This window comes from Ailuropoda melanoleuca, chromosome 6 (genome assembly GCF_002007445.2).
Source record: "Ailuropoda melanoleuca isolate Jingjing chromosome 6, ASM200744v2, whole genome shotgun sequence".
Classification (NCBI taxonomy): Eukaryota; Metazoa; Chordata; class Mammalia; order Carnivora; family Ursidae; genus Ailuropoda; species Ailuropoda melanoleuca.
In genome coordinates this window covers 33,094,657-33,105,753 of record NC_048223.1, presented here as the reverse complement: position 1 = coordinate 33,105,753, position 11,097 = coordinate 33,094,657, and the positions used below count along the sequence as shown (strand labels likewise).

Here is an 11,097-nt window from a genome sequence, read left to right as displayed (position 1 = left end):
AATATATTCTCCCATTCCGTGGGCTGTCTCTTAGTTTTTTTGACTGTTTCCTTGGCTGTGCAGAAGCCTTTATGATTTTTTAAACTATGTTTTGAGTTATTTTTCTAGTGGCTTGCTCTAAGACTTACCATATACATCTTATCAGAATTTACTTCAGATGTGTATTAGCTTAATTCCAGTAAGATAGAAATTTTACTGATATATTTTCTATTCAGGTTATTGGCCCTTCCACTTTTGGCCTTGTCACACCAATCCAGTCCTACCTCTTGCCTCTCCCCAAAGGGCTCCCTGTGTTCCAGACAGTTCTTTCTCCCCGCTCTACACCACACACGCTCTCACTTCCTACCTTAAAGTCCTTGCTCTTTCTGCTTTCTCAGATGCCCTCACTTCTTCTCTCTCCTTTCCTTTGATCTTTCCTGGACTTTAATAGGCCTGTTGAGTTTGCAACTTTGATACTGCCCTTTGCACTATCTTACATGCACCCTCCTCCACCTTGAATTGTTACCTTTTCTGTAGATGGCCACACTTACTACTCAATCATATGCGGGAGGTTCCTCCTACCCTGACTCGGATTTGTATTTCATTGCAACCATGTTGTCACTTCTCAAGAACAGGAATCACATGGATAGATGAAGAAGATCAGGAAGTTTGGGTATGTTTCCACTGTAAATGAATGTATGGCATGAGCTTTTGAGTATAGGCTATAGGAATGATAGAAGTGAGTGATTTCACTCCACTCAAGAAGGGAAAGCTTTCAACAGAAACTGAAGATGTTGCTTTAAGAAATGGACCTTGTAGAGAGCTGTTTATGGCTTGACCATATAAGAGGCTGTAACTTAGTAGTAAAGGGAAACTGGTCCTCAGTTGTACTTCTTCAAGGGGTGATTTTATCAGGGCTATCCCATACAATGGGATACTAGCCACTTGCTTCATGGGACATCTCACAGGAGATTGATCTATTAAAACAAAAAGTCAATTTGTTGTTTTTCTATATGGTACATCTTTTCTAGGTCCAAAGGATTATTTGCTATCTGATTTCCATCTGTCTGTCTCTCTCTCCCTCCTTCCATTACAGAGTAGAGTAGCTTCATTATGAAGAGGTATAATCCTTTATAGGTTGGCTGCTTCTAGATGATATTTTTAGGAAATAGTGTGATAGGTTACCTCCCTTTCCCTTGTTCACTCTTATTTGTATCTTGCAAATACTACCTTCTTTTGTTGTAACCAAAGGTTATGCTTGGTTGGAAGCTGTGGTTTAGAAAAATACAAATGAGCCAGATGTTGATGACCTTGAGCCAGGAGAGTCACAACCTATTGAGAGACCATTTTATCCAAGGGTAGAGAGTGTGAACTCAGAACCTAAGGTCTGGTAGCTGAAAGCAATAATGCCACTAAGAGAAGTGGTGTAGGGGACAGAGACTGTGAACTAAGAAAACAAAGAGCCTGCTAGTGGAGTTTCCAGGTTTATTTAAACAGTGAAGAGGTTTGGGGATCAAAGAATAGGGAGCATTAATCCACAGATTCATCTCTGGAGGGCCAGATTGCTGCCTGGACTGTGGTACCTGTAGCCTGAGTGTATTATCTGGTAACTACATTGGAAGTGATAGATGATAAGTGATTTAATCTATGTACCGTTCCTGGATTTCTGATGAGAAGGGAGCTTATCCTTAATATCTGCATATTGAGAGGGAAATAACCAGACCAAGGAGGAGATAAAGAAGACCTGTACCTTAAGCTAGTCTCACTGAGTTCTGTTAATCTCATGTATTTGTAATTACAAGCCTGCATGGAACTCCTTATGTCTGGGGCATATTGGGTCATTTGAACATGTTAGGGAACTGAAAATGATTAGCGCAATGCTTGGAGTTATCTCGAGAGTTAATGTTGGAGGGGTGAACAGCATCCTAGATCACTGAGAAACTGGTATACCATGCTAAGGGTCCAAACTTCTTGGAGAGAGGAAGCAAGGTCACTCGGGCATTGGAGGAATTAAGGGTCAATGAAATAGGAGTTAGGAAAACTAGATAGACCAGTGCTTCCTAAATGGGAGTCTGTGGACCAGTCAAGTCCATGACAACATTTCTACCAGTCTGCGAAAAGAGGAATATGGAGTGGAAATCTCCATGTATAGGTGGAGCTGTATATGTTCACACATGATGGCTCACAGTGTTTGATAACTTACACTGAAGTTGTCCTTTCTCCTTTTTAGCATTAAATTAGTCTTTCATGAAATAATCGTGAGGACTATAGACTTTTGATGTAGTTCTGCTTTGTTTTTTAATGCTCTTTATTGAAAAATAAAAAGATGATTGTGCTATATTTCTGCCTTTTCTCCTGACCATTCGTGTTTTTTAAACTTTTGTGAAGTCAAAAAGATAGCTAACCAGTGTTATAAGCTCTTCTGGGTCAGCTCTGGAAAATTTCTTTGAGAGGTTAGACTGGTGCTTCTCAGACAACCTGTAGTAAAGGATTGGTCCTCCAATCCCTCTGCCAATCTTACATTGATGAATAAATGCTTCTGCAGTGGCACATGACGTATGCCACAACTCATGCTACATGCGATTCATTTTATGAGTTCAAATCTGGTGTAAATCCTGTATGAGGTGACTGATCATATGTTTGGATGTCTTGGCTCTGTTAAATTGCTCTATTCCTTTTTAAAACATTTATTCTCAATTTCTGCACTTGTGGGCCTGTAAGAAACAGTTCACAGTTGGCCACCAGTCCACAAACTGCCTTTTGGTTGCAGGGCATTAGATTGCATCTTTATGGATGAAATCAGGAGCCTGTCAGGTTAGTGGGCCAAGCAATTGAGGGAAATTGGTCAGTCCTGTGATCAAAATACCTTAAGTGAAAGTCATTCCTTTTCCTGGGACCCTGGAGGCTAAAGGGGACTCTGTGAGACCTTGGAGAAAGAAGTAGTGTTACTGGACAGAGGGTCAGGAGTTAGAAGCTGGGCTGCTTGTAAAATTTTCAGAGTGGTGATTGCAACCATTCAGGGCTCTTCTTGCATAACACCTGTGCTGATTGAGATTGTGTTATTGTGTTTTATTTGAACTGTGTAATTTGTACCTCCTAGATTGTTACCATTTAGTAAAGATATGCTCTTAAATGAACTGTGAATGTGTTGTGAAGGGGGTGCTATAAAGTCAGGCTGCTTTAGAGAGTGAGTCAAGGCACAGGTGGCTGGACAGGGCTAAGTTTGGGAGCTCCCCTGGAATGGCCTCTGGTTATGTGGCTGCAATGTCAGATGTCCATTTGCGATGGAATCAGCAACTCTGCTTGCCATTGGTAGCCTTAAGTTTCCTTGTGGGGTGTAGTGCATAACAGGCACAGGGGAGGTGGGAGGGCATGTTTGGAGGATGCTCAGAACAAATTGCTAGCACCCCCTACCCTTTCCTACTGAGGCCCATATGATGTTATGATGTCTCCCTTATGTGAATAGAGGGCCTTTTCTGGAGGACAGGGTTGTGCAGGAAGTCTCAGCAATAATTGAAATATTAAGCGTTTATCATGAGCCAGGTACTATGATATGGATTTGTATGCTTCATCTCAATCTTGTAATTGTTCTGTGAGGTAAAGGGTTATTATTGCCACCATTTCATAGATGAATACATTGGGATTTGATAAGTCAGAATTGAAACCTAGAAAGTGAGACTCCAGAACGTTTGCATATGGTCATGGTTGTACCACCTCCTTTATTCATGTACCCCTACTGGTGCTTTGTGCCCCAAGCTAGGATCTTTGAGGTCAGGGATCCCAAACCTTTCTCTTTTCCCTACTCCTGGAGCCCTGCCACTGAAACACCTCCCTTGATCCAGCTCCCACATATGGAACCTACAGAAGGGCCAATCATAGCCTCTGTCTACCTTCCCTTCGGGACTGGGAGCAGCTGAAGATCTTGCTCAAGGGCCTTTCTGGTTCAGAGTAGAACACTTAAAGAAAATAATGGAAGTAAGAGAAATAAGGTTGGGGAAAGCAGCTGTAGCCCTGATCACAGCCTGGGTATGAGGAAGAAGGTTATAGAGCACTGTGTTGGTTGGAAACCGACGGTACATAAATGAAAATACATGTGAGGGTCTGAGTGTGTATGTAGCAGAGCCAACTGTTGAAATAGACAAATGTGCCAATGAGATGATAGCTACTTGGACTTGCTAAAAATGGAATTAATTTGAAGCAATACACTTGGGTCTCACTTTCATTTGATTATGAGACTGTTGTTCATGCATTATGAATATTATCATAGGACAGTTTAAAAAGTTGCTACACTGTTTTCCAAATAAATTATAACTATTTTAAGTAAAACGTAAAGAAAAATGTACCTCCTAATTTTTATTTATCTATGTTCATCGTTAGCCCTTGTTCATACATATATATAATTGAATTATAATAGATAAAAGGTTATATTCTGTTTTTCTTCCATTATTATCATCTTAGCATTTTCCCTCTTCCCCAGGTCTATATACTCTTCATGATTACTGTTTGTCATTCAGTGAGTGTACCCTTCCTACTCCCCTCTCCAAGTTGTGAATGTTTTTAGAGTAGAGACTATGTCTTAATCATATTTTCCTCTCTACCATCCATCCAGTAGGTGGTAGTTCATTTTTATTGAAGTTCATTAGTGAGCATTAGGAAATTTCTATTTGTGAGCTTTGTAAATGATGTTACTGTCAACAGAGCCATGAATATAGTTTTTCCCCCTTCTTTTTTTTTTTTAAAGATTTTTTTTTTTTATTCGACAGAGATAGAGACAGCCAGCGAGAGAGGGAGCACAAGCAGGGGGAGTGGGAGAGGAAGAAGCAGGCTCATAGCAGAGGAGCCTGATGTGGGGCTTGATCCCACAACGCCGGGATCACGCCCTGAGCCAAAGGCAGAAGCTTAACCCCTGTGCCACCCAGGTGCCCCTCCCCCTTCTTTTGAATGATTTCCTTGGGATAAATTCTCAGGAATGAGATTAACCAAATCCAAGGATATAATCATTTTTGTTTTAAAAACATGCCTTCATATTGCCTTAAAAGATTGCACTAGTTTACTCTGCTAATAGAAATGTATAAATATAGTACTTGATTTTAATCTTACCAGCAGTCAGTATTATAATTTTTTAAATACTTTAAATTTAATTGACATAAAATGTGACTTGTTTCTTTTTTATGTATATATTTTATATTTTGTTACTATAGTTAGTAGGCTGAATGTCTTTCTACAATAGTTTGCTTATTTTAATTCCTATTGTGAAAAACTTGTTTTGACATCATGTGCCTTTCAATCCACTGAGTTCTTTTATGTTTTTTTAAGATTTTTTTTAAAAGATTTTATTTATTTATGTGACAGAGAGACAGACAGCGAGAGAGGGAACACAGCAGGGGAGAGAGAGAGGAAGAAGCAGGCTCCCAGCCGAGGAGCCTGTGGGACTCGATCCTGGAACGCCGGGATCACGCCCTGAGCCGAAGGCAGACGCTTAACGACTGCACTACCCAGGCGCCCCTATGTTTTTTTTAAGATTTTTAATGCAGTATATAAAAACTCATTGTTATTCAACCTCTTTAAATTCAATTAGCCAACGTATAGTACACCATTAGTTTCAGATGTAGAGTGTACCTTGACTAATATTTGTCTCTTTTGTCAGTTATTGGGAGGCATATTTTCACATTTCATACTGTGCTTCTGGATTTATCCACTTTCCCTTGTTTGCTTACTAAACTTTGAGTTTTTATTTCCAGGTGTGTACAGGGCCTCAAGGGTCTGAATAGGCATTATTAATGTGTGGGTGGGTAGACAGACCCAGCACCACTGTGGTCCTGAAATAGTGCACTCCAGGTCCTTTTTTCCCTCTTAACCTGGGGTAGCAATACTTTCCTATTGACTCTTGCGGGGATTCTGAGACTGAGCATGGGAAAGTTGGTTAGAAAATAGAGGGGCGCCTGGGTGGCACAGCGGTTAAGCGTCTGCCTTCGGCTCAGGGCGTGATCCCGCATTATGGGATCGAGCCCCACATCAGGCTCCTCTGCTATGAGCCTGCTTCTTCCTCTCCCACTCCCCCTGCTTGTGCTCCCTCTCTCGCTGGCTGTCTCTATCTCTGTCGAATAAATAAATAAAATCTTAAAAAAAAAAATAGAGGAGACAGAGAAACAGAGGAGGGGTCAGGAAGGCATAGCTGCCAAAAGATTGCCAGGGAGGAAGAAAAGAGGCTGTTGTTTTGACAGTGTTTTCAAATATTCCCAGTTGCCAAGAAAGAAATTACTGTTTGGAGGGAGGACAGTTTTGAAGGCTTTTCCCTATTACTTCCTGCCATGCCTCCATGCACATGGGCCTTTTGTGTCCTTCAAGTCTGACACACAGTTTCCTGCTCTGCGAAGTACAGATCCAACATCATACACATCATTCAGTTCCCTTTGACTAGAATGCCTTCCCTTCCTCCGTTGCTCACTTGGAGAACTGCTGCTCATCCTAAACGCTCAGCTGGCCACAAGTCCTGGAAGTATTAGCTCATCTGTTCAAGCAGGTTTCATTCTTCCTCCTCCACGTGTCAAGAGCGGTCTGCTCATTTCTTTTTGATAGTTCTAGTCATATTACTCACTTCCACACACTCTCTCTCTCATCTGGAGATTTTTGTGGGCCGAAGACTGTGTTCCAGTTATCTTTGTCACCCTGGCCCCTTACACAGTTCTTGGCACCTAGGAGATAATAAATACTGAATCAAGAAGTGAGTAAGTGGGGCACCAAGGTGGCTCAGTAGGTTAAGCATCTGCCTTTGGCTCAGGTCATGATCCCAGAGTCCTGGGGTCGAGCCCCACATCGGGCTCCCTGCTCAGCGCGGGGGCCTGCTTCTCCCTCTCCCTCTGCCTGCCAATCCCCCTGCTTGTGGTCTCTCAGTCTCTGTCTCTCTCTCTGTGTCAAATAAGTGAGTGAAGTGATTTTAGCAATCAGTAGATATGGTATATATTGTACAATTCAAGAACTTTAACATTAGTTCACCCAGGAAACATTTATTAAGCTCATTCTCTGTACCAGGACTACACCTGTGAATAAGTGAGTCCTGGCATCTGTCCTCATATTGCTCAGGAAAACTACAAGAAGACAGGCAACCATCTCTGAGGGAAAGCAAGGACTCTGGTAAGAAATATAGTTTTATGAATCTCACACTGAGAGATCAGCTGGTAGTGAAAAACAGTGGGGTGGGGCTTGCTCAGGATAAGGTTTATGAGGTGCCTGTGGCAAGGGCTTGGTTGAGTTAGAGCCTGTCAGAAGGTAGGAGGCCCTAAAGACACCGTGAGCACACAGCCATAGATCTTTTCAGTGAGGTAGACTGTGGGATCAACTGTACTCATTGCCCTAAATGTGTCTTAGTTCTGTCTCCACCCTTGTGAGACCAGGATATTATATAGTAGCTAGGAAAAACCCAAGACTGAATCAATGCATAGAACAGCTTCCACATGGAAAATTGATCATAGAGTAGAACTATTTTACTTCTTCAACTACTCGCTATTTAAAATATATCTCTCTTACTTTTGATTCAGGGACTAACCTGGATATGTCAAATCCTGCCTGCCAGCCTTGGAGCTCAGTGCATTGCCTCCTTTGCATTCATTCCGAGGGGATTGCTGTCCATGATTGGTGAGAGAAATTCAGGATACCCATTATTATGAATTCTCAGAATTCATCTTCAGATCTTAAATGGTGTGGTCAGCTAAACAGATCTCCTGAACTTGAAAGAAGCTATCGGCATTAGGAGACATTTTGACATGCCCCTCATTCATTCTCTACATTGCTGCTTGGGTACAAGAACAAGGTAAGAGAATCATCATTGTTTTATTGAGGGCTTTATGAGCAAGGCCTTGGTGAGTGTGGAAGAAAAGAAGGCTGTCATTCAAGGGGCATCTGGGGGGCTCAGTCAGTTAAGCATCCGACTCTTGGTTTCGGCCCAGGTCCTGATCTCAGTGTCGTGAGGTCGAGCCCTGCCTCAGTCTCCATTATCAGCAGGGAGTCTGCTTGAGATTCTCTCTCTCCCTCTCCTTCTGCCCCTCCCCCTGCTTGCATGCTCTTTCTCTTTTTAAAATAAATAAATAAATCTAAAAAAAAAAAGAAAGCTGTCATTCGATGAGCACCTATTAGGCTTAAGCTCCTTCCATTCATCATTTAAGACTTTCTAACAAACTTCACAAGGGAGGCGTTATCCCCATTTTAAAGATGGGGAAACTGAGGCCAGATGGGTACATTTTTTTGGTCCAAGGTTACATAGCCATCAATGACACAATTTAGTTTTAAACCTAGGTTTGACTATCTCCACAGCTCTAAGTTCTCTTTCGTCATGTGATCTGTGAGATGAAGCTCCCACACCTTAGCATTTATAATTTACTTAGAGAGATAAGATTCCTAAAATTAGGTTTAATTGAAAAAAGGGACAGCAACTTAAAATAGATAAAACAGAGCTACCATGTTGACAACAAAATGTTCATAATATTTTGCTAAGTGAGGAAAAGCGGGCTTGAGAATAGCGAGGTAGTCTTCAGTGGAGGCAAACAGTGAGATGGATTGTGCCCAACCCAGATCCAGATGACATAGAGGCTTCCTTGTGGTTCTTACTGGTCAACCTCCTCCCAAGGGTAACCATTCTAATGATTTCTATTACTGTAAGTTAGGGTTATCTGTTCTCTATACAAATAACATAATTTAGTATGTACTTTTTAATGTTTAGATGTCTTCACCACAATGCTTCAATAAACATAGAGGTGTAGATATCTTTTTCCATCAGTGTTTTGTTTTCTTTGAGAAGAACTTTTATTCAAAAGTCAACCAAATGTTTCAGACAGGTCCTCTGGAAAGCTAGTTAATGTCTATTGCAGCAATGAACTCCCTCTTACACTTCCATTTTTTGACCAAACCTCTTGAAATAGTGTGTCAACCCTGGCTCTCAGGAGGTTGACAGCATTTGTAGAAATAGACACAATTTTTTCAGGATGGCCGGCGGAGTCATTGATACCAGGTGACACTGCTGCATGTTGAGATAAGGAGCATGTTTCTTCAAGAAAGCAGCAAAGCCAGATGTGTTGCCAAGCATCACAGATGCTCTGAACCCACAGTGCCAAGATTTTTATTCTGCCTGAGTTTGGCAAAGGAATTCTTCACCATGTTAAAGACATTGCACATTCTAAAAGAAGTTCACAGAGCAGCAATTCTCTGTTGATTGTAAGAGCTTGCAGACAGGAGTTGGCTCTGGCTATGCAAATAGGGGTATCTCTTTTTATTATTATATGCAAAAATGAGATATTAAATAAATGTCAGAAAAAATAGCATTTATGAAACAAAAGTGAATAATACATAATTTTTAAAGGACACCAATTTCCATATTTTTATGTTGAGGTGATAACACATTTATAATAATTTATTATATATTATTACGGGATTTGGGAATATAACATGGCACTTTTTTTTTTTTGGCCTGGCAACCTTTTTGTCCTGGATTGGCTCTCTAAAAGCTTAACTATCCTACCTGTATCACTCAACTTTTATCACAATAATGCTCTGTAATAAACCTCTCCAAAACTCAGAGGCTTCCTACCATAAGCACTTATTCTCATGCCTGTGGGTTGACTGGGCTTGGCTCCAGGCAGTGATTTGAGCCTTAGGTCTGTCCCCCGTCTCTTGTTTTGGGGCTCAGACTGGAGGGTAGTGGCTACCCAGGGCTTATTCTTTATATGGTGAATCACGAGAATGAAAGCCATGTGATACAGCATAGTGTATACGGTGCCTCTGTTTGCTTACATTTTAGTGGTCAAAGTGCGTCCATGGCCAAGCCCAACAACAGTGGAGCAAAAATACATGCTGTGCTCACAGTAGAAGGAAGGGGAGTGAACATTTGCTGAACAAAAACCTAAAGGACCCCACCCCGTTTAAGAGATTTTTGTGGGCCCCACCCACTGATGTCCATTTATTCCTCAGTGGCTGTCCCTTTTTGCAAGAGAGGATGTGAAACATATAATTTTTCTGGCTGAGTACCCTGCTGCCCTCTAAAAGATAGGGGTTCCATGATTGAAAAGAGAGGAGGTAAATTGGACGCTTAAATTCCCTGCTGCAAAAGAAGTTTCTTTCTCATTTATTCATTCACAGATTAAACCAATGTTTTTCAAAGTTTACCATGAGACAGGTAATGTTTGGATAATGTAACTTATATGAACATGTTACAGGGTTGCAGGAGCCAGGGAAGTGGGGCTGGACAGGGATGAGGGTCCTTCTTTGTCAGATAAGGAAACTTGAAGCCAGTAGGAGGGAAGTTGCTTTGCTGAGTGCCTATGCTTGATGAGCAGTAGATTCAGTATTGAACCATGGTCTTCTGTCTTATATATTCTTTCATTTGGAAGCATTACTGAGCAACTACTTGCTCCTAGGCAAATGGAGGCAGAAGGTCCCAGAATGGTCCCTTTCTCTAGGGAGCTCAAGGTCCGTGAGAGAGACTAATGAGATCATATTTGCAATAGAATAACTTCAGGAATCATGCTGTATTGGGTCTTCAGGATAGAGAAGATGTAGGGGTGGGGGTGAAGGGGTTAGAGGTGGAGGTATGTCAGTCGAGAAAAGGCTTTGAGAGGCAGAAACCACTTAGAAGATTTAGAAATGTGTAAGAGGCCTATAGCGGTAGTTAGGAGTCAAACTTTGAAGGCCCTTGAAAGCCATGCTGAGGAATTTGCAATTAATCCTGACAGTTATGGGGAATAGGCCAGTGGCAAGTCCACATTTCAGCTGTGAGGTGCAGGATAGATTAGAGGGAGTAAAAGTAGAGCCTAGGACACTAGTTCTGGGGTCCCTCCAAGAGTATTGTGAATGAGACAGAAGTTTGGGCCAAAGAAGTGGAAGTGAGAATGGATAGAAGGAGAGAGATTCCAGGGAGGGTCATTTAGAATGGCCATTTGGGCATGAGAACCAAGGAAGGGAAGTTGCTTAGCTTAGCAGTTCTCAGCCCCAGTTGTGCTTTAAAATTAAGTATGGTGCTTAAAAAAATACAGATTCTCAAGCCTTGGAAATTTTGATTTAGTAAGTCTGGGATAGAGCCAGACAAGGAACCATAGTAAAGAGTAAACCAGTTGGGCAGCTGCCTGGGTT

The 11,097-nt window shown here is 41.6% G+C and overlaps 1 protein-coding gene across 1 annotated transcript in view; it reads left to right on the top strand.

The window, feature by feature from the left end:
• Positions 1-7,075: 7,075 nt before the first annotated feature.
• The window catches only part of GASK1A (golgi associated kinase 1A), a 65,274-nt gene continuing 61,252 nt past the window's right edge, over positions 7,076-11,097 (top strand). The window contains exons 1-2 of the mRNA XM_019806325.2: positions 7,076-7,113; positions 7,518-7,789. The gene's annotated coding sequence lies outside the window, so the exon portion shown is untranslated. The remainder of the gene's footprint in view (positions 7,114-7,517; positions 7,790-11,097) is intronic.